This window comes from Pteropus medius, unplaced genomic scaffold (assembly GCF_902729225.1).
Source record: "Pteropus medius unplaced genomic scaffold, Ma_sr-lr_union100, whole genome shotgun sequence".
Lineage (NCBI taxonomy): Eukaryota > Metazoa > Chordata > Mammalia > Chiroptera > Pteropodidae > Pteropus > Pteropus medius.
In genome coordinates, this window is record NW_024347791.1 from 17,520,166 (window position 1) to 17,542,006 (window position 21,841).

The 21,841-nt window shown below is 32.5% G+C and overlaps 2 pseudogenes; one reads left to right on the plus strand and one right to left on the minus strand.

The window, feature by feature from the left end:
• Positions 1-1,578: 1,578 nt before the first annotated feature.
• LOC120615183 (uncharacterized) lies at positions 1,579-1,697 on the minus strand (annotated as a pseudogene).
• Positions 1,698-9,254: 7,557 nt separating this feature from the next.
• LOC120615296 (uncharacterized) lies at positions 9,255-9,373 on the plus strand (annotated as a pseudogene).
• The last annotated feature ends 12,468 nt before the right edge of the window (positions 9,374-21,841 follow it).

Here is a 21,841-nt window from a genome sequence, read left to right on the forward strand (position 1 = left end):
TACATATAAGCCTAACATTCCAAAAGAAACAATTCCGTGCTAGCTCAGTTTCCATCTCTTGATGTCAGATTGACGGGAAAATTTACCACCTGTCAATCTGAACAAAACCAGGGTGTAGGGGAAGAATATGTTATGTGGTTTATATCCCTCTGATTCTCAGCCTCCCTCTTAGTATAGCCTTACGGTGAGTAACCTAAGGGATTCTCAATGTTGAAATATGAATAAAGGATTATTGTTGGAGTGTCTAGGGGATTAGAGAGCTAAGAAACTTTAGAAAGTAAAGTTAAAAAATTATAAAGATTTTATTGTGAGGTTAAAACCTCAAAATAAATAGTTTTTCATTCTCCACAGATTATCGCTCTGATGAAATAGCCGAATATCTTAAGGAATTCCTGTTCCTTAGGAAAGCTTCTTAGAAAATAGACTAACAACAATATACTGCTTTACGTTTTGCAATTATTGTCACTTGTTCATTTTCCTTCATAGCATTCATCATATTCTGAAATCATTATATATGTTTTTCTACTTGTTCAGTATCTGATTCTGTCAACTTGAATGGCATTTTATCAGGGTAGAAATTATATCTAATTTGTTCATCCCTGACTTCCAAAATCTTAGCATGTAGTAGGTTGAATAAATGAAAGCATAAGTTGTTAAGTAAAATAAAAGTCGGGATTTATGACATGCTATAAATTTCAAGAATAAATGTATAACTATGGAATTACTGTGAAATGACTTGAAAAATTACTTGAAATCCTGACCTACTTGGTATTAGAAAAGCTCATAGAATTCTTACTAGCATAAGAAAAGTAATGTTCCTGCTGAGTGACCACTGTAATCTTTGAATATGCTTTTTTAAAAATGTTCTAAATGGCTTAATATTACTTTCAAGTCTTGTATGTAGTTTCAAGAAACTTATTAAGTTACCTGAATTTAGTCAAGAAAAGAATGTTGTTACAATGGCAAAAGATCTCAGCTGGAATACTTTACTGCAAAGCTACAAACACAAAGAAACATAAGGAACTATAAGTGACAGAATGGCAGAAACACTGGTTGACTGATTTTTTCCCAAAGATTACCTGAAACTATAAATTTGTCCTTTGAACATAGTCTTTGAATCCATCACACAATTTTTTAGTAAAATAGTTTTAGCCTTATTTGAAAACCCATGGTATTTCTGAGAGGTTTTCAAGAAAATGAACCTATACAAGCTAGAATTTAAAAAAAAAAAATGCAATTCTGCATTTTATGTGTAGCCACAAATACAAAACATTAACAAGTAGAAAATTGTTTCTTTGTTCGGGAGAAAATTGCAATTATTCTTCAAAATTAGTTAACAGAAAATTACTCTTGTATTCCTCCATCCCATTGGGACTTATGTCTTCTATATGGATCTTCACTTAGATAATTATAGGGTAAATCACTTCTCCACTCAGGCAACATGGGTACTATATGTCCACATTAGAAAATTATTTTGCAAGACAATTAGACTACTTTTCAATGGGAGGCTAAATAACTTATCAAACTCCCATATCTAACCACTACATGTTTTGCCATTTTTTTTAATCATTTTTTTTACGCCTACAGCACCTGGTCTTCCTAGGTGGTCTCCTATCCAACTACTAACCAGGCCCAACGCTGCTTAGCTTCCAAGATCAGACGGGATAGGACGCTTTCAGGGTAGCATGGTCGTAGACTTGTTCTGTAATTTTTTAACCTTTCTCAACTACCAATCATTAAGCTGACAATGCTTTGGAACATTAAGAAAAATCAACTTAACCCTTTTTTTGTATTGCTTTAATTGTAGCAGACCTTAAATTCTCATACAGTGCTCATAGTAAATATGTAGTAAAAGTTATTTTTGTGAGGTGCTCTTTATATGCATATGTATCTCTTTAGTAATACAATTTGCTTTGAGTGACAAATGGGACAAATGGCTTAAAAATGTATGACTTATAGTTCCATTAATGGACCTGAAATTGCCACCGTGAAAACCCACCTTTAAAATTTGAATTATAGTGTTTCCCAGAGGTCTGTGATAAGATACCAACATACTGCTTTGGGAAAAATAACTGATTATATTAGTCCTCAGGAAATTATTATTTGGCCACAGGCCAAATCTGATCTACTGCCTATTTTGTATACAAAGTTTTAAGGGAACACAGCCACACCCATTCAATCACATATTGCCAATGCCTGCTTTTGTGTCACAATGACAGAGTTGAGAAGGCGCAACAGAGACTGTATAGCCTAAACATGAAAATATTTACTATCTGGCCCCTCACAGAAAAGTGGCTGATTCTATATTAAACAATTAGTGAAAACTAATGACAAACTTAATTATGCTTATAAGATTCAATATACAATTGACCCTTGATCAACATGGATTTTAAGGTCTTCGATCCCTTTCACAGTTCAAAATCTGTGTATAACTTTTGACTCCCAAAAACTTAATTACAAATAGCCAAATGTTGACCAGAAGCCTTACCAATAACATAAATAGTCAATTAAGATGTTTTGTATGTTACATGTGTTATATATAAGGAAGAAAAAATACTTTTATAGTATTTATTGAAAAAAATGAAACCTATGTGAACCCATGTGGTTCAATCCCATGTTGTTCAAGGGTCAACTGCATACCACTTTGTAGAGAACAAGGCAAGTGAGAATATAAAAGGACAAAATCTACTTATATGGCTCTGGTGCCACAAGTGGGAAACCTGGAGAGGCACATGAGCTTCAGGCTGCTAACTCAGAGGTAAAATGAAAAAGAAGAATTGAAATCAATGGGAATGAATCAAAAACCAACTTTACCTACTCAATTATTTTGCCAGTCAATGCCTTGCTAAACAAAGGGGTAAAGTTAAAATAAAATGCCAAGTCTTAATTTTTGAGTCACTTGTAATTACTGTGGCTATGTTATGATATGCTTCCACATCAAGAATGATAGCAACAAAATATCAAAAGAAGTGCACCTTCTGGTTCTCTGCTGAATAAAATAAGATGCAAAAACCAATTTTAAAGAGAAATTAACTACCATTGTTTTATATTTGGGACATCACACATTTAATTAGCTTACTCATATTTAGAAAAATATTAAGTTAAAAAGCAACTTTAGCTTTACAGTATCTTAATAAACAATCCAAAGAATTTCAGAGAATTTATAGTAAAATTTAATAATATACAAGAATAGCATTTTCTGATGTCATCAACCTATAAAAACTCAAGGAAAGCAAGTATAGATATGTGGTCTCATTGCAAACTCCAAAACTGGTATTCAATTTTCAGTTAGGAATTTACATTTTTCTAGGGAGAAATGTAAACATGTGTTTACAATAAAGAGATATTTTTCATCAAATATGTGGAAGAAAAACTTTTTCAATTCCCTGTTTACCTCCTGGAAAAAGAAAAGACAAAATAAAAAAAAAAAAAAGAAAAACCAACTATGTTTGTGTTAAAAATGTTTCAAATTATAGGCAAAACATTCCTGGAATTGAGATAGACATTATATCATAGGTGAGCCACAAGGGCAAATGCAGCTACAACTGTGGTGACCCAGCAGGAAGATGAAATGGCTATGGCAGGTAGCCAACAGAAAGTCACACACTTTCATTCAAGGTGGATGAGTATGGGCCAGTTTAACGTCCTGCCTTGAAAAACTAAAAACCAGTTAAATATATGAAGCAATGATTTAAAGATATTGGACAATAGGTAGTGCAGAACAATTATTCCTGGGAGAGTAGAAACAAATAAGATGAGCCCTATTAGTGTCCTAGCTGACTGAATTGAGAGGATTTTCTTTACATAAAGCTGGGATCCTCAAAAATCTTTATGGTGACCAGAATAGTCAGGTCATAAAATATGTACAATTTGAGCTTTTGTTGATTCTACAAAACAGTTTTGCAAAGAGGCTGTACAAATTTACACTCCCTGTAACAATGAAAGTATTTTTTCATTTTACTATTTTTGGAAGATAGTATCTAATCATGATTTTCATTTGTATTTCCCTAATGACTAGTATCTTTAAGAACTTTTTCAAATGTTTATTGGCTATTTGGATATCTTTTTGTGAAGTGTCTCTAAGTATTATGTATATGTATATATGTATATATATATATTTATTTTATTTTATTTTATTTTTATTTTGGTTCGACTGTTTTTTTCTAATTGATTTACAGGAATTTTGTGTATTCTAGATCTGAGTTATTTGTTCTTTCTTTTGCAAACATCTCCCACTCTGTGGCTTGCCTTTTTATTCTTTTAATGTTTTTTGATCGAAAGGTTTTAATTTTATTAACATCTGATTTGTCAGGTATGTTTTTCCTTAAAACTATTTATGTTCTGTTCAAGAAATATTTACCTATTCACACAGTGAGGTATTTTAAAATAATCATCTCGGAAAGTAATAGCTCAACCAGAGAAGAAAAGTTTTAGGGTCCATTTCCAACACTGATCACTGCTGTTCAGAACGAAAGATCCATTTTATTTTGTACTGTTGACATTTTTATCTGCTTTTAACAAGGAAGACAAGTGCAGATATATGGTCTCATTGCACACCCCAAAACTGAAATCCAATTGTTAGCTAGGAATTTACATTTTCTTCTTGGAGGAAATATAAACATGTGTTTATAATAAAGATATATATGTACAAATATAGATATATAGAGACATATAGATATATATTATCAACTATGTGAAAGAAAAAATTGAGTTTTAGTTCTATCAGGAGAGGAATGAGGCAGTCAATGCCCTCATCAGCTATTACTTGGTGAAGTAGGTGATAAAGAAGCAAAATGTTCTTATTTTAAACCTATAAGAAATGTAATTTTTACCTGGAAATATCCTGAAGCTACAAGTGAGGGAAAATGAGTGGAATTTCACTTGCAGGACAATGATTGTCTAATGCCAAGGAATAGAAATAAGGAAGTGTTTGTGTTGCAAAGCGAATTTGGCCTAGAGCAGAACTAGGTGAGGTGACAGACCCCACCATATAATTTGCTGCAACTCTCCTAAGCACAGCTTGTTTTACAAGACAATGTGCAGAGGCTTCCTTTTTTCTTTCCTCCCCATCTTAAACCCAAGCCAACATTATAATCATCTTCACCTTCACATAGAAAGAACAAGCTCTTCGGCCTTCTGCCCACACTCTAGTTAAATACCAAGAGTTGTCAGAATACTACTTAATACAGTGGTTTCTACAGCTATATTCAGAGAGCCTGAAAAGGAAACAAACTTTTATTTTTAAAAAAGAAATTAAGAAGATTAAATTCATTTGAAAGTAGGGTTAAAGTTGATACATAGCAGAGATATTTTTGTTTTTTCATCTCTATGAAATCTATAAAAGCTGAAGAAACATCAACAAAATGTAAAGAAACTATGAAATTGATTTGATTTTTACAATCCTTAGTGGTCGCTTTAAGTCAGTCTCCTATTTCTCATAAATTACCTTGAGCAGAGCTCTTTTTGAAACAACTTGCCATTTCCTATAAGCCTGTCCTGATGTTTTGCTCTGTTACTGAATACCTTCCAATAAGGTTAGGCCAATTACAGAGTACAAATGCTGGTTAATTTTTTTTTCTTTTTGCTGACACAAAGGTCAACTGTTCTAGAAACCTTTGTTAGGGTAGATTGAGTTTTCTTCTTGTTCCAAATGAAATTCTGTACCAGTATTTCTTGGTATACTCTCGATTCTTGGAGGTAGCATTTGAAGCTTATGATGTTCATCCTGACATCCCTCTTCAGGCTACAGCTGAGCAACTGATGGATTAGTGGCAAGGAATCTTGTATCAGATAGCAAAACTACTGGCACAGTGGGTAGTAACAACGGGATTTCCCAACACAGGTTGTTAGTTTTCGATAAATTGGCAAACTTAATTTAGGAGAAGCAGTAACTAGTCAAGGTTGATCTCTGAGCTTAGTACAGAGTTGGAAGATTAATCCCTATTAATAGATTGTCATGCAGTTTTATATTTAATTGCTTAAGATTCTGTTGCTTTTGGCATCGCTTTAACTAAAGACTTTCTGTCCAGAAATAATCTATAGTATTCTGATAATAATTTGATATATTGATTTTATACATTCCAACAAATATCAGATTTTTATTTTCTGTTTGAATATTAACTTAAAAATCTTCAAATAATCACTTTTTTCAAACCTATCTGAGAGGATACAAGAGAAATAATGAATAAAAGACTCAATACATTTAATACTCTTGGTTAGAGGTTAACATTTCTATTAGGGTGAGATCCCCATAAGGTTAACATTTCTATTTCCACAAATATAAACTAGAGCAGCAAGGGTAGGGACAAAATTAGTAAACTGCTACATCTGGCTATTTCCCATTACTGGTCTCTTTTCTTATTGACTTATGTACATACAAAGGATAGTCCCTAATGGATAGTTAGATACTTAATTATTTAATACAGCTTCACATTGAATGCCAATTAACATACCTGTCAATTTTTAAAAATAACTTTGAGAAGGCCCTTGAGAAATATGACTTTTAAGTTATATTAAAAGTAAGATGTCATTTCAGTCAACTCTCCATTGCTAATGGAGAGTGATAGCAGAGTTAATCCTGATCACAGGGTTAATTCTGTGTCATATACATTTGAATTGAAGAATTTTGTATTTCCTAAAGCAGATTCACTTTTCTGATTCAACTTGATTGAGGTGAACATTCAAACATGTTGGTTTTCTTTGGAGAAAACCTGAACCTGAACCATGTTGGGTGCAGGGTAATGAGCTTGTCATTGCTATCTCTGTGGCTCACTGTCCACAGAATTGATGGTTTGTATTTTTTCATAAACGAGAGCAAATTATATAGTGTGGCTGTTCTAAATATATTAGATGATAACAATTTCCATTAATCTTATCGTTGTTAATGCATTTTAAAACACTTTCAAAATGATCTTAGTAGAACCTTCAATAAATTAATAAGGCTTAACATTTGAGCGTTTAAAAAGAAACAATTTGAGAATAAATTAGTAGATATTAATGACCACAAAACATCACCTTTTTGTATATAATAATGTCACTTTTTCCCTAAAGAGTTAATCCGAGAATGATATTAGCAATGCTTACCAAATTAGAGGGCACTTTTAACATTTTATGTACTCTGAGAGTTTTATAATTTCCACTAGAGCACTATCAACTTGCTGCTTGTCAGCACTCAATCGTTTTTATTATATAAATGGAGGAATATTCTTGTCAGATGCTCATTTGTCAAACTCCTAAGAACATTATGATTTATAATCTATCACCTTAGTCTCCTATAGGAAAAATTATTGTTGCCTACTACAGTAATTATGTCTCCCTTGCTTCTCACAGATAAGTTTTGCCCCCTGGGCCATGCCATCATTCTGGAATCCCATCATCTTTATTGATATTAGGTACCCTAATTCCACAGCAGCATCTCTCACTGTCTCTGGCTGCAGAGGATTGCAATCACCACTTCTCAAAGTTCAGATGCCTCCCTTATTAAGGCATTTTTTACCACCTTACTAAATGTCTGTTGATCTATTTTATGAGTAGAAAGATTGGTTGTTCTTAGGCATTACAGAATAAACTTCCCCAACTCCTTAAGGCTTCTGAATCAATACTATGTCAAATAAATGTTCAGGATATCTATCTTATTTACTATAGACTATTGTCATGCTCAGGCCTCAAGGAGACAGCCATTCCATAAAATTATTTGGTCCAGCTACAACTATTTTGGCCAACATTTTGAATCCTGTGTCATGGGTAAATACCCTCATACGAATGAATTCTCTTCTATTTAGCTTTATTTTTGCATCTTCTGCTCCAACATCTCTAAATTCATGACCACGCATATTCACTTAGTGCCTGCTGCTTCATATTTTCCAGATATTCTTTTCTTTTCATATTTATATTATTGCTTTTCAAACCATTGGGATGTGCTAAAACATGATTCTGGTTTTAGCCTAGATGCAATAGGTGGTGGTGGATTTCAGGAGAACAGCAACATTTTACTAGACACCTGTTTCAGGTGAGGTCTTTGCATGCCCTCCATGCAAAGGGGATGCTTGAGTAAGTGGTAAGAGACTGCTTGTACCTGACAGGAGATGTACAAAGAATTTGGAGATTCAGTAGTCTTGGGTTTATCCACTTAAATTTTCTCATTCTAATAAATTTTCCTATTATGGTGCTAGCATTGACATGAAAGGCCTTTGGAAGCTTCTAATTTAATATTTATGAAGCCTCTGATACCCTTATGATCATAACCTGGGCCTGATATTAATCATAATCTGCTCTGTGGCTACGGCATATTGGAATCTCCTTTAAACCATAAAGAATCTCTGGCTTTCACAGCATCCTTTAAGCTAGCTGCATTGATCCTATGATTTTATTTTGTAAGTTCTCTGATTGCATTAAAACATATCCCTAACTACAGTCTTTATAGTTATCATCGTGTTCATAGTGATCAAATGACTTACCCATTTGATGTTCTTAAGCCTCGGTTTCCAATCACAGCTCATCAAAATTAACCACAGGTCAAAATTTCAGTAATTGTGGTGCCACTGCATGTCAGGGGTTATTAAAATTGATAATTATCTGGAATGAGTTTATGTGTCTCTCTAGATAACTCAAGTTTGCCTTCTTCAAGATCTTGAATAAATAAAAAGCCCTGTTATAATATTTCTATGAAGCATGACTTAGCTAGACTCACAGAGGCTATGGCTCCCTGTAACACTTCCTAACTCAGGTATAAACTAGCTCATGAAATCTGGTTTTCCTAACTGTTTCCCAGAGACCTGAGTTATATAACTCAGAAATCTGGGAAAGATAACCCACTTTAGTGAACCAAAGACAGACAAGATAAATCACTAACCTACAAACAAGAGAGAGCACTAACCTACAAACAGGTAATCTAACTCTAAAATTTCTACTCTGGCAATTTACATTTATTAGATTGTTTATTAGATTGGGATATACCTGCTACAAATTGTCTTGGCCAGATTCTTTAAAATACTGAGCCTGAAGTAAAGATTATGAGCTGCAGCTTTATTTGTAAAAGCAATCTTGAGGCTGCATGAGTAAAGGGGGAAAGTGAGAAAGGAAAGAGTGAAGGAGGGAGGAGAAAAAGCAAGTACAAATTGGTGTGTTACACAATTGGCTACAGCTTCAAAATATAGGTCATGAGGGACATCTGCCAGACAGGATGTCTTAACCTACCCTTTCTTGAACAGTTTTCCATGAGGAGTAATGAGTGGTATTAATCATTAATTTCTCTTGTTTACAGCCATACCACCCTGAACAAGCCCGATCCCGTCTGATCTCAGAAGCTAAACAGGGTAGGGCCTGTTTAGTACTTAGATGGGAGACCACCTAGGAAGACCAAGTGCTGTAGGCATAAAATATATATATATATATATATATATATATATATATATATATATATATATATATATATATATTTATTTATATTTATATTTATATTTATATATATATATATAAAATATATATTATATATTACAATCCCATATATATATGGGATTGTAAACTGACAAGGTCCTTGCAATCTGTGCGGTCAACCAAGGGTCGACTCGCCCCCCTCCCAAAAAAAAATTCTCTTGTCTGTCTTTGGTTCACTAAAGTCGGTTATCTTTCTCAGACTTCTGAGTTATGTAACTCAGGCCTCTGAGAAACAGTTAGAAAAACCAGATTTCATGAGCTAGTTTTTACTTGAGTCAGGAAGTGTTACAGGGAGCCATAGCCTCTGTGAGTCTAGCCAAGTTGTGCTTCATAGTCAGAAATGTTAGAAGAGAGGAAGACAGTAATAGCAGGACTTTTTATTTATTCAAGATCTTGAAGAAAGCAGACCTGAGTTATCTGGAGAGACACATAAACTCATTCCAGATAATTATCAATTTTTCCAAATTTCCTTATATTTATTTTAAACTTCTTGTACTATGTATATATTGTGCAAATAATCAAATCACTTTTAAATGAAACACAACATATAGCATAAATTTAAGATATCTTGACTTTAAAGCAAATTAATTATAAAGGACATCTAGCTGAAGGTTTCTGATATATGAGATGAAAATTCAAAGTCTGAGATTGGAGTGAAAGATGTAGATTTGAGAGTCAGAAGTTGAAGATTTGGATATGAATGAAATTGATGAGGTAGATATCACAGAAAGAGAAGGGAAAGCTGCCAATGACCAAAACTATATGTTTTACTGTATGTAGATGTATGGATTTGAAGAAGCAGTTTTTCAAGGTTACACAGGCCTGGAGATTAGCAGGGAAACTAACATTTCAATAGCAGTTAAGGAAACATTATCATAAATATTTTATTTAGTTCTTACCACAAACCTAAAAGATAAGCATCGATGTGGTACTGTGTATTGCCTCTGAAAATATTTATTCCAACTACCTTCTAGGTGGAGAGGATGAAAATCTAAAACCTAATGTTCAAGATTTCTTTAATCTCAACTACTTGATACAAGATAGGTTTTACCAGTCAGTTATATTGGCCTGAAATTTAAAAGACACAGGTTTAAAGAGTTCATTCCCCTGGTAATATAGCTGCTGGCTAACATGAATGTGGAGATCTAGAGATTTGGAGATAGTTAATGGTGACCTAACTCACTGATTCAGTGTCTGGTGAGCCAGTCAAGATACATAACATTTCCATCACTACCAGGATACCTCATTTTTCTTTTTCGTAATTACACCTACTTCTCATTATCTTCCAACCGTTATTTAACTCCTGACAACCACTATGTTCCCCATTTCTGTATTTTTTTTTTTTTTATTTCAACAACGTTATTTTGTTGTTGGCTAGGGATGCTATAACGAAGTACCACAGATTAGGTGGCTTAAACAATAGAAATTTATTTCCTCAGAGCTCTGGAAGCTAAAAGTCCAAGATAAAGTGTCAGCAGGGTTCATTTCCTCTGAGGGCTTCTCCTCTTGGATTGTAGATAACCATCATCTCCTTGTGTCTTCTCATGGTCTTCTCTCTGTGCATGCCTGTGCCTAATCTCCTCTTCCTGTGAGAACACCAGTCATACTGGATTAAGGCTCATCCTTAATTACCTCATTTTACCTTAATTACTTCTTCAGAGACACTGCAATGGTTGTGTTATATGGTAGTTATCTGTTTAGATTTTTAGAAAATGCCCAAATGTTTTGAGTGTATTTCCTTAATGGCTAATGATAACAGCTTTTTATGTGTTTATTTTCCACCTTTAAATCCTCTTTGGTGAAATATCTCTATATGTATTTTTTCCATTTTCTTCTTTGATTATTTCTTTTTATCTTTTAAATTTTGTTAAATTTATTGGGGTGACATTGGTTAATAAAATCAAATAGGTTTCAAGTGTTCAATTCAATAATACACATCTGTATATTGCATTGCGTGTTCAACATCCGTAGTAAAATCTCCTCCTGTCATCATATATATACTTGACCCCCTTTACCCTTATCTACCATCCACCTCCCCTCTTTCCCTCTGGTAGCCACTAAACTGTTGTCTGTGTTGATAAGTTTTTGTTTGTCTTGTTCGTTTGTTGCTTTCAGTTTTATATCCCACATATGAGTGAAATCACATGATTCTCAACTTTTTCTGCTTTATTTCACATAGCATGCTATGCTCAAGACCCATCCATGTCATTGGAAATGGCAGTAATTCATCTTTTCTTATGGCTGAGTAATATTCCATTGTGTATATGTGCCACACCTTCTTTATCCAATCACCTATTGAAGGATATTTTGATCGTTTACATTTCTTGGCCACCTTGAATAATGCTGCAATGCACATGGGGGTGCATATATCTTTACAGATAAATGTTTTCAAAATTTGGGGGTAGATACTCAGAAGAGAGATTGCTGGGTCATATGGTAATTCTATTCTTAATTTTTTGAGGAACCTTTATACTTTTTTCCATAGTGGCTGTAACAATTTACATTCCCACCATCAGTGTATGAGGGTTCCTTTCTCCCCACAACCTCTCCAACATTTTTTTATTACTTGTCTTGTTGATGATAGCCATTCTAACAGGTGTGAGGTGGAATCTCATTGTTCTTTTGATTTGCATTTCCCTAATAGCTAGTGAAGTTGAGCATCTTTTCATATGTCTGTTGGCCATTTGTATGTCTCCTTGGGAGAAGTATCTATTCCAATCCTCTGCCCATTTTTAAATTGGATTTTGTTGTTGTTGTTGCATTGCATGAGTTCTTTTTATATTTTGGATATTAGCTGTAAATTGGAGGTGTTGTTTGCCAATATCTTCTCCCATTGAGCTGGTTACCTTTTTGTTTCATTGATAGTTTCTTTTGCTATGCAGAAGCTTTTTAGTTTGATATAGTCCCATTCATTTATCTTTGCTTTTACTTTCCTTGCCTTTGAGTTCAAGTTTATAAAATCCTCTCTGAGACTAAGGTCTATAAATTTAGTACCTATGTTTTCTTCTATGTATTTTATTGTTTCAGGTCTTATATTTAGGTCTTTGATCCATTTTGAGTTAATTATTATGTATGGTGACCCATAGCGGTCTAATTTTATTCTTTTAAATGTGGCTTTCCAATTTCCTCAGCACTGTTTACTAAAGAGGCTTTCTTTTTCCATTGTGTTTTTGATATCTTTGTTGAAAATTATTTGCCCATACACATATATGAGTTTATTTCTGGGCTCTCAATTCTGTTCCATTGGTCTGGACAAATATAGACTCGAAGTGTAAGGGTTTATTTTTTTACCATTGAATTTTAAGAGTTCTTACATATTTTATACACTAGTTCTTTATTGCGTATGTAGTTTGTAAATATTTTCTCCCAGACTGTAACTTGTGTTTTATCCTCTTAACAGATTCTTTGCAGAGTATACACTTTGATTCCAAAGAAGTTCAATTTATTAGTTTTTCCTGTTATAATTATGCTTTTGGTGTTAAGTCTAAGGATTCTTTACCTAACTCTATATCCCCAAAATATTCTCCAATCTCTTTTTCTCCTAAAAGTTTTGTAGTTTTACATTTTTACATTACATTTGTTAACCTTCTTAATTTTTTTTATAAGTTATAAGACAGGACTTTTTTTTTCTTTTTGGTCTACAGATGTTCAATTGTTCCAGCAGCATTTCTGAAAAGGTTATTTTTTCTCATTGAATTGCTTTTGTACCTCTGTCAAAAATAAAAAAAAAAAATCAGTTGTGCATATCTGTGTGCATCTATTTCTGGCTTCTCTGTTCTGTTCCATTGATTGATGTGTCTATTCCTCTATGACAATCACACAATCTTCATTACTGTAGCTATATGTTAAGTTTTAAAAACAGGGAAATTGTATTTTCCTACTTCATTCTTCTTTTTAAAAATTGTTTTAGCTATTCTAATTCCTTTGCCTTTTCATATAAGTTTTAGAATGAATTTGTCTGTGTCTATAATCTTTTTTTTAGGATTTTGATAGAAACTTTTTTACACCTGTACATCAACTTGAAGAGAATTAGCATGTTTCCTATGTCGAGTTTTCCAAACCTTAAACATAGTATCTCTCACTCTTTTATTTGTTTTAGATCTTTTTGATTGTTTTTATCAGTGTTGTTTAGTTTCTAGCATACAGGCACTATAAATGTTTTATTACATTTATCCCTAAGTACTTCATTTTTTTTCTGACAAGTTGTAAATGGTGTTGTACTTTTAATTTTGGTATCTACGTGTTTATTGCTAGTAAAAAGGAAATACAATTGCTTTTTGTAGTTTATTTTGTATCATGTGACCTTTATAAACTTACTGATTAGTTCTAGAAATTTTTTAAATATTTCTTTGGGATTTTTACACAATCATGTCATCTGAAAATAAAGTTTTATTTCTTCCTTTCTAATCTGTATGCATTTACTTTTTTTTTTTTTTGCCATACTCTACTAGCTACAACTCCCAGCACTGTGTTGAATGAGAGTGATAAGAACAAATATACCTATCTTGTCACAGATATTAAGTAGAAGGGATTTAACTTTTTATCCACTGTTGAAGAAAATGTTAGCTGTAGGATTTTTGTAGATGCTCTTTATCAGGCTGAGGAAGTTCCCTTCCATTTCTATTTTTTTTTTGAGAGTTTTTATCAAGAACTGGTGTTGAATTGTGTCCAATGAATTTTCTGTATCAATTGATATGATTATTATGTATTTTTTTCTTACTTAGCTAATTAATGTAGTTGATTAATTATTGAATATAGACCTAGACTTACATCTCTGACATACATACTACTTGGTCATGGTATATAATTCTTTTTATATATTGCTGAATTCATTGGGCTAATATTTTGTCAAGCATTTTTGCATCAATATTCCTAAGGCATATTGGTATGTAATCTTTTCTTTTGTACTCTCTATGTCTGGTTTTAGTTTTGGCATAATCTTAGCTTCATAAAGTATATTGGAATGCCTTCCCTCATCTTCTATTTTCTGAAAAAGAGTATAGAATATTTGTAAATGTAGCATTTGTATTAAACATTCTATGACAGTTTGGTAGAATTCTCCAGTGAAATTATCTGGGGCTTGGAAATTTTTCAGGGGAGTAGTTATATAAATTAAATTGACTTAGTAGAGTCAGGCTATATGAATGATCAATTTCTTATTGAATGAATTATAGTAATTTGTGTTTTTTAAGGAAGAAAGCATTTGATCTCAGTTGTCATACTTATGTGAAATAGAGGGTTTTTTAAAATATCTTCTTGATGTCTGTAGGTTCTGTAGTGATATATTTTATTCATAATGGAGTTTGTATTCTCTCTTTCTCTTAGTCTTGCTAGAAGTTTATCAATTTTATTTATCTTTTCCAAAGAACCAAATCTTTGTTTTATTGATTTTCTTTTTTTGTTTTTAAATTTACTGATTTATGCTCTTATCTTTATTACTTCTCTCCTTCTACTTGAGTTAGGCTTATTTTGCTCCTTTTTCTATGTTCTTGAGATAGGAGCTAACATTATTTCTTCTTTTCTAATGTATGCATTTACTACTATAAGTTTCCCTCTCAATGCTACTTGTGATGTGTTCCACAAATTTTGATATATTTTCCTTTATATTCATTTCAACGTATTTTGATATTTCCTCTGAGACTTTGTCTTTTAGTCATGGGTTATTTAGTATTGTGTCGGCTCTGGAGTTCTCGTTCATGTGGCAGAACTTTGGTCAGGATATAATGAAAGATGAATGCTCAATGCTGAAGCTGTAGCTGAAAGAAAGGGATGAACTCATTTCCCAACTTCAGGAAGAGCTGGAAAAAGTCCAGCTCTTTACAGAAGGCTTTTGCTTCAAGAGTAGATACATCCACAAAGACTGAACTTCCGAGCTGTGATTCAAGTACAGCAATACTTTCTTCAGAAAGAAATCTGATAAACTACCGTGGCAACTTAGAGTAGAAGATAAGGTAACAGAGTTCGGACCAGATACCAATATAGATTGTAATTTATCTTCTGTCTCTGTTTCCCTCTGAATTCCTGTTGGTTTTAAAGTAAGAACAACAGATAGCCTCTTTTTTCAAAGTTCCGTGTCTTCTTTTTGGATTAGCTATCTCATCGAAAACAAATAAATTTGAAATAACTCCCCTCCCCCCCCAAAAAAATCCAGAACCCACCAGCACCTGAAATAGATTTTACAAAATACCAGAAATCTTTTTGTGATACTATCCTACAGTACTGCTTTAGTTCAAGAGCACATTGAAAGACAAAGTAGTTACATTAATAGATACATGACCTAAGGATTTACTGAAGATGGAGCCAGGCAGATAGATGCATTGAACTGCCTGTTGAAGACTCAGATTCCTTAATAGCTTAGCTTAAACACATAAGGTTTTGAGAATCTTCTAGGATGTGATATATGGTCTATTTCAATAGCTAATATAATGCCCTGTGTCTGGATAGCTAGAATAGATGAGTGTGAAACCTATGGGTCTAAGTAGGAATGATCTGTTTACTATGGTAGTTAGTGACTTAAATTCATATGAAGTAAAATATTTTTAAAAAACTAAAATAAGAATAGTAAATTTATCAAGCAAAATACACATTTTACATTCCACATAAATATTGGAGGTATGCTTTCTAGAAGTCAACATAAAGAAACAAAATCCTTACATAATTCACAAGCCTATATTGTAATAACAGAAATGATAATCAGGAATTAAAATTACTCTGTAAAATAGACATTCGACAATCCTACATTTCTTAAATGACTAACATTCTTTTTCTTTCATTTGTTAAATTTGTGAGACCTAATTCTACTTAATGATATCCCAGAATTACCAGTTATTTTCATGAAGATTGGGAAATAATCCAGGCAACATTTTGTGTGCAATAAAAAATAGGTTTCCAAATTTTTTTTAAATTTTTTTATGCCAGATGATCTAGTACATGCTAGGTTCCATTGAAATACATATTCCTGACATCAGAAACTCATATAAACCAATGTTTGCATATACATGTATCTATGTATAAATTAGAATAACAAATTTTCTAATATAAGTAAGCCATGGGTATAGAGGGAGCACAGACAATGGATTAGTTAGCTCCATATGAAGACAGCAGAAAAAAAAATGAAATTCATTGATGATGTGAATGTGAAAAATACAATAAAACTTGAAAAAAGTGTACCACCAGGGAAATAAATCGTTTGCCAGATAATAGATCAATCGATAGATGATAGATAGATAGATAGATAGATAGATAGATAGATAGATAGATAGATGACAGATAGATAGTTGTTTGTTTGTTTTTTCCTGGCAAAGGGAGGTATGAAACCATTAAACATTACGGAAGATCTGAGGTACTGAACGTTGGACCTTCAGTTCCCAGAATGAACTGAATGAGGGTGGTGAGAGATAATGTACACAGGGTAGATTTCCAGATAGCACAGAACCATTTATATCATATAAGAATTTTAACTTTCCTCTTGAGAAATGGTAGTGGTGAGAGAGAGTGTTTAATGGATAAAGATAGGGCAGATTGCATGGGACAATTTATACCATGAAAAAAATCTGTACTTTCTTATTGGGAACCATCGAGGCATCCTAGGTAGTGGGTTATATCATAAATTTCATTTTTAGAAAAATCGCAGTGACAGTAATATGAAGAATGGAAATGGCAAGGTGGCAAAACTAGAGGTGAGAAATCATTTGAACATTGTTATTATAATCAAGCCAAGAGATAATAGAACTTGAATTAAGTTTTAGCAATGGAGAGATGAAGAAAGGAACTGCTGAGAGACGTTAGGTAGATAATGTGGAGAGAAGCATAAAACTACATGGATGCAAAGGAGAATTGTAATATGATCATCATGATAAAGAAAAATTATGGAAAGCTCACTTAGGTATTGTACTAAGCACATTGCATGAATAATATATTTAGGTTTAATCTTAGTTTGGTGATTAGATGGATGGGAGTTCAATTCAGAATAATTCAGTGTACCTGGGAAAAACAAGTTTATAAGACATATCCTACTTTCCTCGGCAGCTAAGTCAGACAGCTCCTCTGAATCTCAGTTTTTATTTACTGGGGACGTTAATTCCTATCTTGCAAAATCATTGTGATATTTAAAGAAGATAAACTCCAGAATGTGTCATGACACATAATAGGCACTCAAAAAATATTGTTTTCCCTGTCTTCCTTTTATTCTTTTTTTTTTTTTGAATAATACTTATACAACAGAAAGTGCTTTATTTAGAAAAAGACTTTAGTCATACTCTTAAAATGCTAGGTTATGTTATATTACACCATGGTTTTCAAATTGGGGTTATGATGGTAATTCCAGCTATTCCTACTGCATAGTCTTGATTTTTTTTTTGCTAAAATTCTATTAGAATAAATTAAAAACTAAATACTATATATTTTGAGTTTAAAGTTATAGCAAAGCTACTGTAATATTATATCCCAGTAGCCATAGTACACATTTATTATCTTAGAGATTTTTTTTTCCTTTTTTTACCAGTCAAAGCACAGCTTTGAGTTAGTTTAAACCACTAAGTAGCCTCTGTGTCTTATTGGAATTTCGATTTGTTTTAAATAAGTCTCTCTTCCTTCCTTCCCTCTTTCCTTCCTTTCTTCCCTTCTTTCTTTTTTCTTCTTTATTTGATTTAATATCTCATTAGCCAGATCAATCATTATTGTATCCACTAACTCTTTCATTCAAGTTTACCAAACAGTCAGACTATTATGAAAATGTGAAATACTATAAAGCATCTTTACTGGGTGGATAGTATGGCTTAATTGTGCAGAGCATGGATTCAATCTCCTTTAAAGCACTTCTGCCTTGTTTGTGATAGTTTGCTATCTAATGTTAAAAATGCAGTACATCCATTTTGTGCATTTATTGCTGAAATTCTCATCACCTTGATGAAGGACAAAGTGATAATTTTTACAAATAATACTCTTCCTTCTCATGCAAGTCTCTGGAGGGAATAGAAAATGCCCTGTGGAATCCCTGGAGATACTCCACTCACTATTGAGATCTTAGTCATCTCCTCACTGCCTTTTAGTTCTTTATAGATGACCAGACTCTACTAATATGGCAAGTATTCACCGAGATTACAATATCTATTTTGGAGCCTATGGTAGTATTTTGAACACAAAGTGACCAATTAACACACTTTTATCATCACTGACTAAATCACACGTTTATTGGTTTTCTGAAAACAACCAGGTCATGGAAATTTACTGAAAGCAAATCATAAATTAGCCACTCCATGTTCCTGGGGGCAGACATTTTAGAGGTAATGAGATTTCCAAGGGAAAGCTTGTATCATAAATTGTCGGATATTAGAAAGAAAAATAAAGCTGGAACTCAATTATTCCTAGAGACTTCTGACTAGCAATGTTTTGCTTGATACTAATTTGAAAATGTCAAATGTAAACTATCATATCAATGTTAAAAAGTATAGAAAGTATGTCTATTTGATTAATATATTTATGTGGCTAAGATATTTATAGACCTAGAAGTTATAATCCTGATTAATAACTTGTATCTCTCCTGAGCAACCTAACTTCATGATTTCACCTGTTTTGAGCATAGAATTAGCTTCATCTTACTTTATTTCCAAATTGAGAATAGTTAGTCAGATTTTTATATCAAATTATTGTTACATGTTTTTGTTAAGAAAAACACAACTTTATATACACTTTACCTTTTATTATCATTATTGAACCATACTAAACTTTTCACCAAAAATTTTAACTAAGACCTTCTGACTTATTAAGACTACTTTTGCTTTGAACTATTAATCCTTCTTTGGATTTTTAATCATAGAGTGAAAGAGGAAGAGAAATAAATGATCTTTCTGCTTGTACTGGTATTAAAAATATAATTGCCTGTGTAAACACAGCTTGAATGACTTATTGCAGTTAGTGTTGAATGCAGGCTAACTTCTTGTTTTAATCAAAGAGAATTTAGCCACAATAACAAGAAGTATTTTGTGCTCCTGCTAAAGGAAAACTTACGTTTTTGGAAGTGACATGTCAGGGAGCACCATCTTTTACTCTGTGTTGTTTTTTCTTCCTTAAGTCTAGAGCAATAATCCTGCTACAATGTGCCAGCATGAAATATCAGAGCCTATACTCACCAGGTACATTCAAGATACAGCTTGAATGAGAACAAACAATTGAAGTAAATAAAACAATCAGCCAGATTTTCCTTAAGTGAACAATGGGTAGAAAAAATTCTAGGGGTGGGAAGTGGAATCATTTTACATTTAGTAAAACTGTCATCTTAGAAAACATTTACTTCTTCCAACTTCTTAGCCTAGGATATGAATAACTACTAATAAATTTACCCAGCATGTAAATGAATTTTCTTGATTTTACAAAATAATTCCTGGTTTTGTTAAGAAGTCAATTACATATTCTATTCTGTGTTGCTTAACATAATAGATTTTTCATATTGTAGCTCTATAATAAGTGCATTTTAATTATATTTCACTCACATTTATAAAAGTATAATTAAAATATATGCTATAGAGTACAGAATCTTAATTTTCAACATCTCATTGTTGGGTTAAGAGGTAAAGGAAACAATTAGCAACAGAATTTTATTTCGCATATGTCCTGTTGTGTATTTCATCATTATCATAGCTAAAAATAGGATAGAAGGACATTTAGAGGTAAGAATGATGGAGACCAATCAAAATAGCCATACTCTTGGTAAAATGCAGTTAAAGGTTTTATGTTATAGATGCTAAAAATTGCCTACTGGTGTTGATGTATTCTTTCTCTTAAAGATATATTATCTCTTTAAAGGTATATTATTTTCCTTTCAAACTATATCAGTACATTACCAATATTCTTATTTTAACAAGTATATTGGAACCCTATATATCTTCGAAAGAGCCCCAAACATGGACGAAATTTTTCAACAGTCTAAAAAGTGACCTTTTTTAATTTAAAAGAGATTGTCATAAAAATTCATCTTAAAACTGAACTGTAAAAACTTGTAGGACAGAATGAGCAAGTCTATATCAAGCAGCCATATATGGGTAGGCCAGGAAAAGCATATTATAGCTATTTACGTTGTACAGGGGAGTGGCATAAGACACCGTTTTACAAAATCTTTCCTTTTGGCTACCTTAATGGTGCACAGAATAGTACATAGTAGCTTAGAAGAAAAACCAGATTTATCTTATTCACTTATTCAGAGAAAAGATTTCTTTTATTTTGGAATTATGTCAAAGTGCCTGTAAATCTGTAAGTCTGTATTAAGGCAGAATCCAGAAAACCAACTTTTCATTTATCAACAGGGCTTTTTCCCTTTGATTCTATATGAAGATCTCGTTCTGAAATCCTATTTAATTAGTTTCCTCTTTGCAAGATTATGTTTTTAATGTCTGTAGACCTAGATTCTTGGTGTTTATAAGCAAACAAAAGGAAGGTTTTACAGATAAAACTGTACTCTTGCAACTTGCTGGTATTCTGTGTATATAAACATGTCATTGACTAGGAAGCAAAAGAAAATTCTGAGCATTATCTTCAGACATTTTGTGAAAGGATTTGACTGGCTCTGGTATGAAGAATTTGTGCCATATATGTTTTTACACACAATATAAATGCATCAGGAAATTTACACACAGATTCAGTGACAATTGAATGAACCAACATATGCATTACAGTAAATAGATTTTGTCCACATTGTTAATCATCATAGCTCAGAATCCATTCACGTTTTTAAAAATGTACGGAATTTTCAACAAAAATGTTTCAAAGCTTTTGTAATAATCAAATAAAATTATGGTTGTAAGTGATTTGTAAATTGTTAAGTTTTCCTAGCTAGTATTTATACATTTCAGTTCTTATTAAGCCATATAACATGGATAAGGATATAATATCCAATAGTTGACAACTCTGGCTATTTATATCACCTAGAGAGCTATAAAAAATATTGATTCTTAGGATCAACCCCCCAGAGATTCTGAGGAAATCAGTCTGGGATGTAGTTAAACATCAGATCTCTAGGTAACTGTAATATGTGCTTTAAGGATGAGAACATCATTTAGAATATGTAATATGTGCTGTTATTTGCCTATGTCATTTCTGATCTCTGCAATGACTAGAAGTAATTATTATTCCCATTTTAAGAATGAGGAATCTGAAAATCAGAGAAGTCTCCAAGTTCATATTGGTAGCAAACGCAAAACCAGGATTTTAACTCAAGATATTTGTCCTCATACTTAGACATGGAATTTTGACTATATTATACTATATATATGATTATAAAACAGTATATTTGAGAACTATGTTTTCTGGATAAAGTAAAAAATCAAATGCTTAAAAAGGCAGGACTTCATTGTTATATATTATTAGTGTAATGTGAATTAGCATAATCATTTTGGAAAAGTGTTTTCAAAAT